The sequence below is a fragment of the Ochotona princeps genome, chromosome 6 (genome assembly GCF_030435755.1).
Source record: "Ochotona princeps isolate mOchPri1 chromosome 6, mOchPri1.hap1, whole genome shotgun sequence".
In the NCBI taxonomy this organism is placed as follows: Eukaryota; Metazoa; Chordata; class Mammalia; order Lagomorpha; family Ochotonidae; genus Ochotona; species Ochotona princeps.
Genome location: NC_080837.1, coordinates 81,337,046 through 81,352,368, shown reverse-complemented (window position 1 = coordinate 81,352,368; position 15,323 = coordinate 81,337,046). Strand labels below are relative to the sequence as shown.

General features: G+C 44.6%; 1 protein-coding gene across 9 annotated transcripts in view; it reads left to right on the top strand.

Annotated features, from left to right (window-relative positions):
• Window positions 1-213: 213 nt before the first annotated feature.
• The window catches only part of MEF2A (myocyte enhancer factor 2A), a 127,169-nt gene continuing 112,059 nt past the window's right edge, over window positions 214-15,323 (top strand). For 3 of the 9 annotated variants that reach the window (XM_058666578.1, XM_058666580.1, XM_058666576.1), the window contains exon 1: window positions 214-451. The gene's annotated coding sequence lies outside the window, so the exon portion shown is untranslated. Of the gene's footprint in view, window positions 452-695; window positions 917-15,323 lie in introns of those variants that run through there. The other 6 variants (XM_058666574.1, XM_058666582.1, XM_058666575.1 and 3 more) reach the window with 5 other exon arrangements.

The window sequence follows — 15,323 nt, the reverse complement described above, 5'->3', positions numbered from 1 at the left end:
CCCTCTTGGCAAGGCAGGGCCCGGGGGTTGGGGTCCCACCGTGCGGGCCCAGCGAGCGCAGGTGCGGCTCAGGCCCGGGGGAGGACGTGGGCGCGGCGGCCAAGTGCGCCCCGAGGGCGCGGCGCCGGCCCCGGCCGTCCTCGAGGACGCCGACCGAGCGCCCGCCCCGCAAGCCCGCCTCCCGCCCCACGGCCGGGCCCCGCGCGGCCACCGGCCACACGCGCGTCATAGCGCCGCTCCGGACCTCGGCTCCTGCGGGCCGGCCGGGGCTGAGGGGGTGGCGTGCGGGGTGTCGGGGGAGCGCGACGCCGCCCGGGACGCCCCGCCCTGGGAGGCGCCCCGTGCCGCGTCAAGTGACCAGTCTCCCTTCCAGAACACGGGGCTTCGGAGGGAAGGCGAACTCCAGCCTGCAGCCCGGCGCCAAGCCGCCGTCATCTCCTTCCTGTGCCGGGTGAGCCGTCTCCTCAGCCACCCGGAAAACATAGTCCGCCCCTCCCGTCCTTGTGCGAGCGCGCTCGCCTTCCAAGCCGTCCCTCCCTGGGCCCGAACCTTGGTCTTCCCCGCAGCAGATACTGAAGGACCCGCCAGGAGGCTGTCAGCCCCGAGAGGCGACCCTACGGCACAGGCAAAAAGACAGCCCCGGGCCAGAGAGCGCAGGGCCGGGCTGGCGGAGGGACACCGCGGCGGCGGAGGCGCAGTGCGCACGCGCGCCCGGGAACGAGTTCCGGTCTGGCCGAGGCCTGGCTCCTAAAAATAGCCCCGGTGTGGGGATCCGTGCGCGGATGTCCCGGCGAGTCCCGGGCTGAGGGAGGCGGCTCCGGGCGGCTCCGGGCGGCTCCGGGCGGCGCGCAGCGGAGCGCGGCTGGCGGACCCGGGCTGCGGCGGCCGTGCGCCCGCCGGCTGCGCCCGAGACACGGTGAGGGCCGCGGCGCCGTCCGTGCCGGAGGGGGGCGGCGTCTCCGTGAGGGGAGCCGGGGAGGACCGAGATGGGTGGCGGCGGCGGGGAGCGGGGACGACGCGGCTGAAGAGGGGCGTCCGCGGGACCCCGGGCACCCGCGGGGACCTGGGCGCGAGCCGGGCTGGCCGGGTCGGGGTGGGCGCCGAGGGACGCTGAGGGGCGCGGCGCCCCGGGGTGGGGGCGGGGTGCCCCGAGGGCGGGCCCCGGGGGTCTGCGGGCGGAGGGGCGGCTCGGCCGCGCGGGGTCGCCGCCGCCCCCTCTTCCTCCCGCTCGCCGGGCCCGGCCGCCGCGTCTTCTGGGCACGGGGCACGAGGGGCGGCGGTGGACGTCGCCGCCTTCAAAGTTGACGGAGTTCCCCGGCGGCGTGTGCGGGGCGGAACGCGCGCAGGCCCCGTGCTCCCCCCCACCCCGCGCCTGGCCCTGCGAGGCAGGGGGTCTCCCCCAAGGGGGTTGCGGGGTGGGGTTGGAGTGCGGTGGCGGCCTGCCAGTGTCGCACTTGAAGTTCCCGCATTCGTGCTTCGGTCCCAACTCTGCACAGCTGTGCGTGTCAGCGGCGGGGTGGACGGTGCAGGGCGAGGCGCGGGGCCCGAGCGCGTGGGGGCGCCGCCCGCTGTCGGGCCAGGTGTGGGGTGGGACAGACTTTGCCTTTGGGTCGCAGTTCATCTTTGAATTTGGAAGGGTTAAGCTCGGTGAGACCGTGCGAACAAGTTTGAGAACGAGGAGCATTTGTGAATTAGAAAGTAAAATGATTATTACTTTTATGACTTTTACCATGAAAGGGGACTGCAGCATTGCCGCTGAGGCCCGAAGTGGATTGCTGGGCTGTGAAGCCAGCCTGCTGTCAGGGTCTCGTGGGGAACCATGTGTAAACTGATCGGAATACGGCGTTAACCCGCGTGTTAGTTTACAGTGGGACGGGGACTCCAGTAACGGTGCTGTGACAAAGGCCTGCTGTGATGTGTTAACAGTAATGCATGTATTTTTAAACCGATCTGGTCTAACATTTTCCCCGTGTCTTGTATCGTCTATTACTATGCGCAGGGAAGGCTCTCCAAAGCTGTAATTAGGTGTACATTACACAAGAGTACTTTCCCTTTAAGAATCCAGCTGTGGTGTTTTGGCAACTGCTAAGTACTCCAGTTGTCAGTTTTAAAATCTCTGTTACCTTGGCAGTACTTGAGCAGCCTGTGGAAAAGGTAAACAGCATTAGGGGTTTTTTTTCCACACACAAATGACAATTCTTTTTAATATCCGTCTAAGAAGTGAAGGGTAAAAATAGCGATATTGTACTCGTGTAGCTTTTCATTTATTTAAAACGTTTGTTTGTGAATATTTAAGGAGCACTCAGCCTTTATTCTTTTTTCTCCTCCTGTAAATGACCACTTTTGGGGTTGGAGGCAAAGGTGTTTTTGCTAAAGTGGGTACAGATTTAAATTGCAGTTTGCATTAAGTATGATATTTATGTAACTATAACGTTTGTTGTAAATAGTGACATCAAGATTGATTGAAAGTAGATGAGCCCATGACACTGGAGGCACCCCAATTTTCGTTGTCAGTGATCTTGTTGCAGAGCTGCGGGAAGGGTTGTGTGGGCGCCCCAGGGTGGGCTGCACCAGTGACTGGACTGTCCTTAGACGCTAGAATCAGGAACGAGGCTGCTGTCAGAGGCTTCATGTTTCAGGCTGTTTACCACTCAGTCCGTGAATGGGCAGTCAGGTAGTAGTTGTAACCACAGTGATTTGCTTGTCTTTCATTCCTAATGTGGTTATGTTTTTTCGTATTGGAACAAAGGTGTGTAAGGCATACCTCATCCATGATTTTTTAAAGAAAAATAAATTATTGGGAGGTATTTGGAAGAAGGAAAACAGCTCATTGAGGCCCAAAAAATAATTACAGTGTTGCCATTTGAATTATGGTTGGAGAATAGTTTCTTTTTGTATTCTTAGAGTTTTTATGTTTCCATTAATAGGCAGGAATGGTCAAGACTTAACTGTAGTAAAGTGTTGTTTCAAATGGGAATTTATCCTTTCAAGTCGATTTCATTACACCTTTGTATTTTCTCTGCAGTATGGGTTAATATTAATTAACATTCAAGCATTAAGAATGTCATCCATTCATTTTTTTTTACTGTCTAAAAGTGAAGTTGAATTGTATATTGAGGGTGGGTAAATAATTATGGAAATATTTATCCGGATATGCTTTTGAAATTTGTAATAGTCCAGTGAAATCTTTACAGTGGGATTATGTCTGATTTAGGAGGAGGAATTCACAAGCAGGTTGATTATTGGAAATTAGAATATTTTGTCAGTTTTGGAAAGCCATGTTTTTTTCTTCCTTTTCCAAGGAATTTAATGAAACTTGCAGTGATGATGGTCTGATTTCGAAGTCCTCATTTGCTTTGAAACATACAGTCTTGTGTGTGCTTGTTGCAGATTCTAGCTAAGATAGCTCAAGTTTTTGTTTATGAGTGATTGGGCAAATAGAATACTGCTTTGCATGCTGCAGGTTGTCATAATTACTTTTCTCTAAATTAAAAAGAAAATCTGAACAATCCTGGTAAGTTGAAAATTGAATGCCTTGTCTCTTAATGCTGAAGTAACAAGAAAAGTGTAAATATGAAAATTAAATCAGTCTTTCAGCTAGCTAACCTCTTACAAGAGAATGTTTTGATCTGTCATATTGATATGCAAGCCCTCATATGGCTAATTGCGTTTGTGGTCAGATCTTGACTCAGATCCCATCTCCAGAAACTGACAAAGAGATGGGAAATCTGTAGAATAGGAAGGAATTGGACTACCTGCTTCATGGAGTTGCTAAGGCTTGAGAGATAATAATGTGAAGCTCACTGAGCTGGACAGACCTGCCGGGTCTGTGTCCTGCCGGGCTCCCTCTGTGCTTTCCTGCCCAGTGGGTGCTTAGGGTTTCTCACCAGGACTCTACAGTGCTGTAGGAATGGCAGGATGACAAAATGCTCAACTGTTTTGACTTAATTATCAGGTTATTCATAAATTGTTTTGTTGACTGTTGTACAATAGATTTTTAATCTACAGTCTTGGTGTATTTCCCAGTGTTTGTGTTCCCCTCCATTGCTGTGTGTGTTTAAGGAATTATTTTATTTGAAAGGCAGAGTTAGAGACAGAAGAGACAGAAATTTTCTGGTTCACTTCCCAGATGGCCTCCATGGCTGAGGCTGGACCAGGCTGAAGCTGTGAGTTCTTCTAGGTCTTCCCCTTGGGAGTAGGGGTCCAGGGACCTGGCTCATTTTCCAGTGCTTTCTGAGGCATGTTAGTAGGGAGTTGGGTCGGGAGTGAGCAGCTGGGACTTGAGCTGCTGTTGCAGGTGGCAGCTTTTCCCGTGGTACCTCACCAGCAGTCCCCTAAAAAGCAGTTCTTAAAAGATTTTACGGGCCTGGCACGATAGCGTAGTGGTTAAAGTCCTCGCCTTGAACGTACTGGGATCCCATATGGGCACCGGTTCTAATCCCGGCAGCCCTGCCTCCCATCCAGCTTCCTGCTTGTGGCCTGGGAAAGCAGTCAAGGAAAGCCTTGGGACCCTGCACATGAGTGGGAGACCTGGAGGAAGTGTCTGGCTCCTGGTTCCGGATCGGTGAGCACTGGCTGCCGTTGCGCTCATTTGGGGAGTGAATATCGGATGAAAGATCTTCTTCTCTGTCTCTCCTCCTCTATCTGACTTTGTAATGAAAATTAAAAATAAATCTTAAAAAAAAAGGTTTTACATAGATGTAAATAGGGTTAACTGCTTTTAATTTTTGGAAAGTGTTGGAGGTAGGGCTAGTTTTGTAGCCTGATGGGTTTAGCCACCACCTGTGACACCTGGCATTGTGTATGGGCTCTGGACCCTGATTTGAGTTCTGACTGCTCCAGTTCTGATCCAGCTCCCTGATAACGGCCAGGGAAGGTAGTAGAAGACGGTGCAAGTGCTTGGCCCCCTGAACCTGCAGGAGAGACCGGGTGAAGCTCCAGCCCGGCCCAGCCTTGGTCGTTGTGGCCAGCTGGAAGTGAGCCAGTGGCTAGAAGACCTCTTTCTCTCTCTCTGTACAGGTGCCGTTCAAATGAAAATAAATTAAAAAATATGTTTTTGAAATCTTCAAGATTTAATTAAGGAAATTATTTTCTCTCATATTCTACCTGGATTAGGCATATTTAAAAATAATTTAGTAGGTAATCTGATTTTTTTCTTCATTGTATCTGGTTTGCACAAGATGTTTGGTGTAACTTACCAATGTTTTATTTTTTGCTACAGCTATTTTGTTTTTTATAGATTTAAAAATTATTTGTATTTACTGAATTGGTAGCTACTGAATTTGATATGTAATATTAGTCCCTTGAGGCAAAACTCTAAACATAAAAATTTGAAAAATTATCTTCTTTGTAAGGTGGAATACTGTGTGAAGAGAATTCAAAAGACTCATGGGAAATTAACTTGAAATAGATTTAGTAGCTGATACAGCGGTTCAATTGGCTAATCCTTCTCCTGCAAGTGTCAGCATTCCATATTGGCATCCATTCATGTTCTGTTTGCTCCACTTGCCATCCAGCTCCCTGCTTATGGCCTGAGAAAGCAGCAAAAGATGGCCCAGGTCCTTGGGACCCTACGTCTGTGTGGGAGACCCAGAAGAAGCTCCTGGTTTCAGATTGGCTCAGCTCTGGCTGTTGAGACCATTTTGGGAGTGAACCAGTGGATGGAAGATCTTTCTCTGTCTCCTCTTTAAATCTGTCTTTGCTAAACAAACAAACAAACAAACAAATAAATAATAAAATAAAGAAAAGATAAATTTAGGGGTGGACATGTGTCATAACAGATAAAGCTGCCACCTGTGATCCTAACATCCCATATGGTCACTAGTTTGAATCTATCTTTATTCATGTATAATTCCATAGCTTCTGGGATTTCCCCTCTGACCCTCCCCGACTCTCCTTCCCCCACTGATTCCTGCTGCAGTATTATGATAGTGTAGTCCTTCAAAAACAGTCAAAAGTTCATCATTCCGCTGTTCAAGTGTATCCTGACATTGTAAGAATGGACAGTGTCCTAGAGTCCAGCATCCTGTCATCAGGATATATGTAGCAGTGTTGATCTTTGGAAACAGAGAGGCATATTGAGAAGTGAAGATACAATGCAGTATGCATCTCTACTTCCTCTTCTAATCCAGCTTCTTGCTACTGTGCCGGGAAATTGGTCTAGAATGTGTGGGGAACTGGGAAGAAGTTCCTGGCTCCTGGCTCCTGGCTCCTGGCTCCTGGCTCTGGCCTGGTCCAACTCCAGCATTGAGACCATTTGGGGAGTGAGCCAATGGATGCAAGAGCTTTTTTTTTTTTTTTTTTCCCTTTCCTTCCTCTCTTTCTGTGACTCCACCTTTCAAATAGATGAAATGCATTTAAAAAAAAGATACTTATTTTTGTGTAAGACTTGAAATCCATGTGTAGTTTTTTTTCATAGTACATACTTTTCACAAACTTTTTAAAGTGTTCTTGTATTTGAATGTTGGTTTATAACAGCAGGTGATTTACGTCACCCATTGAACTGATGTTGAAAGCCAGAGGAATTGTTAATGTAAGTGGAAAATAGATGTTAATTAACCAGACTTCTAACAAATATCAGCCGTGGGACTTGGGGAAAAAAAAAGAAGCAGATTTATTTATTTGTTTTCCAAATCAGAGTGATAGAGAGGGGGAGAGACAGAGAAAAGATCTTCTACTGACTGGTTTACTGCCTGAATGGCTTCAGCAGCCAGAGCTGGCCCAGGCTGTAGCTGGGACTCTTAAACTCAGTTCTCCCACATGAGTGACAAGGGCCCAGGCTCTTGGCCCATTGTTTACTGCTTTTCCAGGCACGTTAGCAGATAGCTGGATTGGAAGTGGAGAACTGGCACTGCAGCTGTAGCTGGGGTAGGAGATGGTTGTGATAGTAAGTGGTAGCTTAACGTGTTGTGCCACAATCATGGGCCCTTATGGTTGTCTTAAAGTTACTTACTTTTTTACACAAAAACAGACTTTACTTTGTGGGATTTTTCTGGTTATCATTATTCATAAAGTTATGAAGTTACGTCTTTGAAGAATTGTTTTCAGTATTGGATGGTAAATTTGCACTATGTGAGCTCATCCTTTGCACTTGGTCGTGTTTGTGGCCAGCAGTGTGCACATGCCTTGTGGTATCATTTTTGGCTCTTGGAGTAAAGGGCTGTTTCCTGTTTGATCTGTCTGGTAAGATAATTTGTCACTTTGGGAACTAGTGAAACAAGATATTCTTACATGAAGAAATGCTGTACTTTGCTTGTCTTATATCTCATCCTCATTCCTAGTTCCATTTTTCATATAGACATTGACATTACATTTCTTGAAAAAGCTACTTTGAAGGCACTAAGATCAGTGGAGAGGCAGTGATGTGAATGGTAGGAAATGCATTAGCCTCTAAATCAGAATGCCTGATATCTTTACTTAGCACTTACTCTGTGTTCTTTGGCAAGTTCTCAGCTTTATTGAGGCTTAGTGTATAGAATAGTGATCAAAGCCTTATTCCGTAGAGTTGTTGAGAGGATTAAATGAACTGTATATGGTGAAGTACGGTGCCTGGTACCCAGCATGCCATAGCTGCTCCTCTTGGTATTACGGTGCCTACTGCTGGTTCTGTTGTGTTTCATTTCTTTGTAGAATCATATGAACCTTACCCTCAACAGGTACATAGTCTAGTACTACTGCTCGGTTTCTCTGCCCTCGTCAAGGCTAGCTGTGGCTATTCCCTAAATATGTATTTTCATGTTATTCCATTTTTAAATAGTTCATTTGTTTATTTGAAAGGCAGAGTGACAGAAGGAGAGAAAAAGATCTTCCATCTGCTCATTTCATTCCTCAGAGGTTTGTAGTGACTGGAACTCTGTAGACCAAAGCCAGGTATCAGCCACTGCATCCTGTTCTCTTACATGGCTGGGGACTCCTGGGCTCCTGAGCTGTCACATGGCGACTCTGGGCATGTTAGCAGGAAGCTGCATTGGAAGAGGAGACTGGTTGTGGGTATGGCATACTGGCTGCCCTGAAGAGCTCAGCCATTTGCTGCTTCAGAATGCTGGCTGATTACCACTTGTAAACTCACTATGATTTATTTATTTATTTATTTTTATTTGAAAGAGAGAGAACAGAGTGACTGAGTGTGCTTCCTCAGGGTCAGCTCCCACAAGGTGCTAATGACCAGGGCTGGTTCAAAGCAAAGTCAGGAGCTCAGAACTCCATCTGGGGTTCTCATGTGGGTGGCTGTGAACTTAGCACTTTAACCATCTTCTGCTTTCCCAGATGCAGCAGAGAGTTGGATCAGAGATAGAGTATCCAGGACTTGAAGCTGCATTCTGACATGGGATACTCGCTTCCAGAAGTCTCTTGAACTTGAGGTTCATTTGAAAGACTAGATTTGGGTCTCAAATATTATGTTAACTGTGTGACCAAACTGTAGCTATCTTTCTTACTCCAGCTTTATTCCCAGTGCCAGACCCTGTTGTCTGTTGGCCTCTACTATCTCAGTACATGACAGCTGTCAACCAAAAACTTGGTGAGTTTTCTTTGTAGTCTTGTCCATGCACACCTGCTATTTTACCTTTCCAGTTTATCTTGAGCCATTCTGCTGCTGTTAGTCTTTTACCTCTTTGTTCTAAGCTGTCATTATATTTTGCAGTGGCCTCCTTGTTTGTTTGTTCCATACAAGTTCTTTCTTGGAGATCACTTTGAGAGCCCAGATCGGATCATTTTGCTGGCTGGAAGTCGTCTTGTGAGTTTCAGTATATGTAGGCTGTCCTTTCCATGTCCTGAAAGGCCCTGATTGATCTTCCTCCCTCTTACTATTCTTCCCTTCATCTGTTGCTAGGAGTCTCTTAGTACTTCCTAATGTGTATGCTTTTCCCTTTTACACTTTCTGTATTCCCTGCCTGGAATGCCGCTTATATGGCTGGCTCTGCTGTCCCTTGGGAATTGTCACAAATCTCATTTCCTCACTGTCCTATTTAGTGTTGAACTCTTAACATTTGTTCTCATACACAGATTATTTTTTTAAAGGGACTTAACCATTAATTGATACATACCTGGTTTGTTTAGTAACTGTATTTTTGTGCTTTCTCCATTACCTGAGTGTAGCTCCTTAAAGGTGGGGGCCTTGTATGTCTTGCACGTAGCTGGATCCCCAGGAATTAGCATACTAATCTAGTACTTGGAAGACGAAATATTTGGATATTTGACGGACTGTCTTTTTGTTCTTTTTGCGGTTGGTGATTAGAATATATTCCCTTGCTCATATACTACGTAGTGAACTACCTATCCTCTAAGTCCTAACTCAACTGTCATTTCCTGTGTGGTACCGATTTTAATATCAAAATAAAGTTTCTTTCATTCTTGTGTGCTCCCAGGGCCCTTGATACACATGCTGTTTGCAGGGTAAACCTTATGATAGACCTTTGTTCATTTTGCATGCTCAGTGCCTACCGTAGTACCTAGCGAATTCTCAGTGTGTGTTGAAATGAGGGAAAATTGTCCTACCAGCTAAATAACCAGTCACAGATCAGTTTTCCCAAAATAAACTTTGAAGTATTTATCAGGTTATAAATCCTCTCACATATTTTCTGTGCATATGACTGCATTATCTTTAATTCTAAGGACAAGCATCTGAGAGCTGTTGATCCCAGGGGTATCTCTTGAGATTGCGTTTGCCTTCATACTTGGCAGTGAGGAGCGCCTTGTCTCAGGGCTGTGTATTATTCTTTGCTAACCAGTGTTCTGCCTGCTCCCTTTCCCTCCAGTTTATTCAGCCAGCTTCATGTGTTATTCCAGAAAGACTCCCAAGTGGGAAAGAATTGTTGTGTAAGTAGGCATAGTATACCTGAAATACATTAGCTGTTCAGCTGTGTCGCTAATGATGGGTCAGCGTTAGGAACCTGACCACCATCTATAATAGTGAAACTCATTCCATGTGGGTTGTTCTTTCTTCCCCTAAAGGGTTTTTTTTTTTAATTGATTACATTGCATTATGTGACACAGTTTCATAGGTACTGGAATTCCCCCCACCCCTCCCCAGACCCTCCCCCCTTGGTGGATTTCTCCACCTTGTTGCATTACCACAGTTCAGATTCAGTTGAGATTCTTTCATTGCAAGCATTTACCAAGCATAAAGTCCAGCATCTTATTGTCCAGATAAGTTCAACGGTTTCTTGGGGAGACCATCTCTGGTCTGAAGGTAGAGGCGGCGGAGTATCATCCTGATCAATTAAAAGCCCCTACATAACATCAGTAACAATTTATAACGTTATGGAATTAGTTGACTATGGTATTGAGTAACCAATATATTAAAAAAAAAAAAAAAAAGAATGCAAGTTCTAAACTACATCCCGTGCCCTAAAGGGGTTTTTGGAGCAAAGTTTTGGCAATTTGGGGACTAATGTTTGTTGTGGTGTGAAGCATTTTCCTTTATGGTACTAAATGTAATTTGATTAAGTGGATTATGAAGAATAAGGGAGAGAAGAAACTAGGTATTAAGATTTTGTCTTCACCCCACCTCCCCTCGCAAATGGTTTCGTTTTCTGGAAGTAAAGTCCTGAAATCCTAGTATTGACTAGAAGATGTTTTTCTCTTTCGCTTTGGGAAAAATTAGAATTTAGAGAAAAGTAGCAAGAATAGTAGAAGAACTTTCCATATACTTGTCACAGAGAGTCACTAATAGTTAAGCTTTACTACATTTGTTTTATCATTCTTTTTGTATTTGCAGAGTGGCTACAAAGTCTGGCCGGCCACTGTTTAAGTTTGAAGCTTCTTGATTCCATCTTTTGGAGTGTGCTAAAAAGATACAAATTTATTCAGTTAATTAAAGTTAGGCATGTTACCCAAAATATAAGTACATTTATGGGGATAGTTGGAATCGGTGCACTAATTCACTGTATACATTGCTAACAGGAGAATCACTTAAAAAAAGATATTTATTTATTTATTTTAATCTAATTAATTTGAATGGCAGAGTTACAGAGAAAGGGAGAGATAGATTGGGAGAGGTCTTCCATCCACTGGTTCACTCCCCAAATGGCCGCATAGGTCAGAGCTGAACTTGTCCAAAGGCACAGGCTGACGAATTTGAGCCATCCTTTGCTGCTTTCCATTAAGCAGGAAGTGGAGCAGCTGGATATGAACCAGTGTCACTTAGGATGCAGGTATTACAGAAAGCTTAGCCGACTATGCGATAGCCCTGGGCCCTACTCTCTAAACGTAATACACCAACACAGTGTCACTGCATCCATTGTCGGGGCTCTACATAGACTCCATCTGCTTGCCTCATTCTTTTTGTTGTCGTTTGAGAGTAGATTATATATATGAGGATCTTACATGCTATATGCTTCAGCTTGTGTTGCCCAAACAAGGGCACATTCTTATATAATCTGTGATATTTGAAAGATTTAATATGCTTAAAGTATTTATTTAAAGATCGAGACCTTCCAACGGCGAGTTCATTCCTTAGGTACATACAGCAGCTGGGCTGGACCAGACCAAAGCTGGAATCCCAGGACTCAGGCTACATCTCTGGTGTGGTTGACAGGGATGCAAGTACTTGAGCCATCACAGCTGCCTTCCAAGCAGTGCTGGGGCGCAGACTGGGACAGTCTGGCAGGGGACGCAGTGTCCCAGGCAGCATTTAAACTGCTGCAGCAGACTCCCACTCCCAGGAAACATTCATGTTGATGGTGCTATTTACTGTATAGCAGTTCATGTTGAAGTTTCTCAGGTGTGCCAATAATATCTTTAGTCACATTTGTTTTATGAGCAAGTATTATACATTGCATTTTAGTTGTCAGATCTCTTTTATTCTGTAATCTGATACAATTCTTCAACCATTTTTGGTCTTTCCTGATACTGATAGTTTTAGAGAGAGCAAGCTCTTCGTTTTGTAGGGTGTCTATCAGTTTGAAGTTTTCCTGTTGTTGCTTTGAAATAACATTAAGGTTTGGCGTTTTTTTGGCATGGATGCCACACTAGTGATGATTGTCCCCAGAGCGTCACCTCAGCAGGTAGTATGGTGGCAGGCTGACTGTGTTGGTAATGTTTACTCTGATCTCAAACTGTGCTTCCAGGTTTTCTGCATCATAAAAATTATGATAGTCCTCTTTGTTATTTATTTATCTGTGGCAGATACTTCATAAAAATTTGTCCTCCCCAAAATGTTCACCTAATGGCTTTAATATTCATTGATAATTCCTACCTGAATCACTTACTACACAGTGGTGGGAAAATGGTGTTTTTTTCTTATCACTCTTTCTACCTTTATTAGTGTGTATTGTATTCTGTTTTTATGATGAGAGCTTTGGCTTTTCATCTGCTTATCAGATATCAATGTGATTTCATGGATTCTTTTTAAATTAAATACTCCTTTATTATTTGTCATTATACACTTTGATGTGGCACATTAACCCAGGTTTGGAGACTGGGAATGCCTTCAATTTAACTCTTTGATTGTTCTGACATGTTTGCTTCATTTTGGAAGTATTTGCTTGGTTTCTGGGGCATTGAGATTTTCTGGGCTCCTCTCATACTTTTGGCTGTTGTCCCAGCATCAGCTGTTAACTCCACAGTTTTTGAAATTGGGCTAAGAGTATCTGGAAGCTGAGAACTAGGCAGTAAGCCATTGAAACTGGAATTTCATAGTTTCAGAAACATTTGAGTTTATCAAACTAAGAGGTTTTGTGTTTATGCTGATTTCTCTGACAGTAGATTATAATTTTGTTTACACTCCTAAAATTCCTTAAAATTTCCTTTGGACATGTTAATCGTCTCAGTATCTTTTTAACCTACCTCTTCTGTTTCTTTCTACAATTTTTGGGTCTTTTCCAAAATATATATTAGGCTTCTTGCAAGTAAGGAAGCCATTTATAATTTTTAACATACTCAGTGAGTATGTGTCATAATGCCTTGAATGTTTTTGATGCCATATGTTGTTTATAATATGTAATTGTAATAATGACTCAGTGTTCTGTCTTCTTTTCTCATACCCTAGCTAAATATTCTTAGGTTTGTTATATAGCATTTAGCTAATTTTATGGAAACCTTTTTTTTTTTAAGTGAATTGGTGGCTTTTATGTTCTGTTTCAATAATTTTGCTACTCTAGAAGAAATGATAAACCTAAAAAACTTTCAATCTGTAAAAACTCAGTTCCTGAGGCTGGTGCAGTGGTGCAAGAGGCTAATCTTCCCCCTGCAGCTGCCAACATTGTGTAAGGGTGTTGGCTGTAGTTCTGGCAGCTCTAATGATGCGGCTGCAGATCCTGTGGCCCCGGGAAAGCAGTGGAGGATGGCCCTGGTTCTTGGGACCCTGCACCGCATGGAAGACCTGCCACTGGCCCTTGGTTTTGGATCAGCTCAGCTCTGGCTGTTGTGGCCATGTGGAGAGTGAAGCAGTGGATGGAAGTGTTCTCTCTGTTTCTTCTGCTCTCTGTAAAATCTCCCTTTTGAATAAAAATACATCTTAAAAAAAAACACTCAGTTCCTGAGATTAAAGTATGTAATCTGGGCCCGGCGGCGTGGCCTAGCGGCTAAAGTCCTCACCTTGAACGCCCCAGGATCCCATATGGGCGCCGGTTCTAATCCCGGAAGCTCCACTTCCCATCCAGCTCCCTGCTTCTGGCCTGGGAAAGCAGTTGAGGACGGCCCAAAGCTTTGGGACCCTGCACCCACGTGGGAGACCTGGAAGAGGTTCCAGGTTCCCGGCATCGGATTGGCGCGCACCGGCCCGTTGCAGCTCACTTGGGGAGTGAATCATCGGATGGAAGATCTTCCTCTCTGTCTCTCCTCCTCTGTGTATATCTGACTTTGTAATAAAATAAACAAATCTTTTTTTTTTTTTAAAGTATGTAATCCAAATGAAATGAAATCCACATAAGGAAAAATGACATATAACCCTATATTTTTAGCAGCACAATTTACAATAGTGAAGACATGGAAACCACCCAGATGCCCATCAGCAAATGAATGGGCAAAGAAACCGGTACATCTACTCTATGGAATACTACCATTTGCAACAAAGTGGTTCCAAATGGAGACCGTAGTATTTAGTGAAATAGGCCTGTCCCAAAAGGACAGATATCATATGTTCTACCTGTTGTAAACAGTCTTTACGAAAGGAACAAAAGAAAAAGATACAACTAATCAAGTGTATACATATACTTTCATAGATGAACTGCACAGTGTGACTGGTATACTGGGAAGTAAAGGTGCATTGTGGTATGGGTCTCTGCTCCTAAAGCAAGCAAGACTTCCAGTGAAACATTTAAATACACCTTTACAGTATGGAACTAGATTTTCTGCCTTTGCCTATACCTACCTTGCCACGATACATTTAAGTATCAGAAAGTTAGACTTGTCACTGTTACTAAGGGACTATACTACTGTGATAATTGGGAGAAGTGGTGGGAGGACGTAGAGAAAGGAACACCTACACCTACAAAACTGTGTTGTGGAAAATAATAAAAAAGAAAAAAATCTAACCAGTTTTGTTTTGTTTTAAAAGAGCATTAAGTGGCCCAATCTGGCATTGATGTTTTGTGTTTTGTTTGTATTTCCTGGCATCACTTCATAAAGTTAGATAACTAGATCCTTTTAAATTTTGTGTTTCACGCAGTATCCTTATTTTATGTTAACCGTTTAATGAAAGTAAAATTGTTAGAAAGTACAGTGTAAAGAATATTGTACTCCAGTGGTTGTATTCAAATTACTTGTAACCATTATGTTACAGTTTGATTTTCATTGCCTTATTTATTCATGGTGCCAGATGCTGAGGAATACCATTGAATAAGGCTGGACTTGAATCCTGTGGGAATATGAACATACAGGTGTTTGTAATTTGCTTTTCATATGTTTTTGGTTTTGATGTAGTGTCATAGGAGCGCCTTGGAGGGAACAGTTCACTCCGTTTCAGCGAGACCAGGACATTTACAATCAGAAGGAAATGATTTCTAGGTTGAAGCCTGAAGAGTGAACAAACTAACTGAGGAAGGAGGGTAGAGAAGAGCTGCACTTGAGGCTTTAGAGAAACTCAACAACTGCTGACTCAGAAAGCACAGGCGAGGGAGGCACCAATGGGAAGCCGAAAGGTCAGAAGAGAGACCAGTTCATGACGAGACTGTAGGTGTGTTAGTTAATTTATGTTAAGCAGTTTATACCAGGGAATTTTTAAGCATCTGAAACCCAGAAAAAATTAATTAAAAAGATAGTGCCAGTTTCACAATGTTTTGTTATTTGAAGAGAGTTCAGACTGGCAGCCAGGAAAATGATGAGGGCAGTGTTACTGCGGATTGCTTGAAAGTGGTCAGATGGCTGGGCTGTCATAGTGGGAA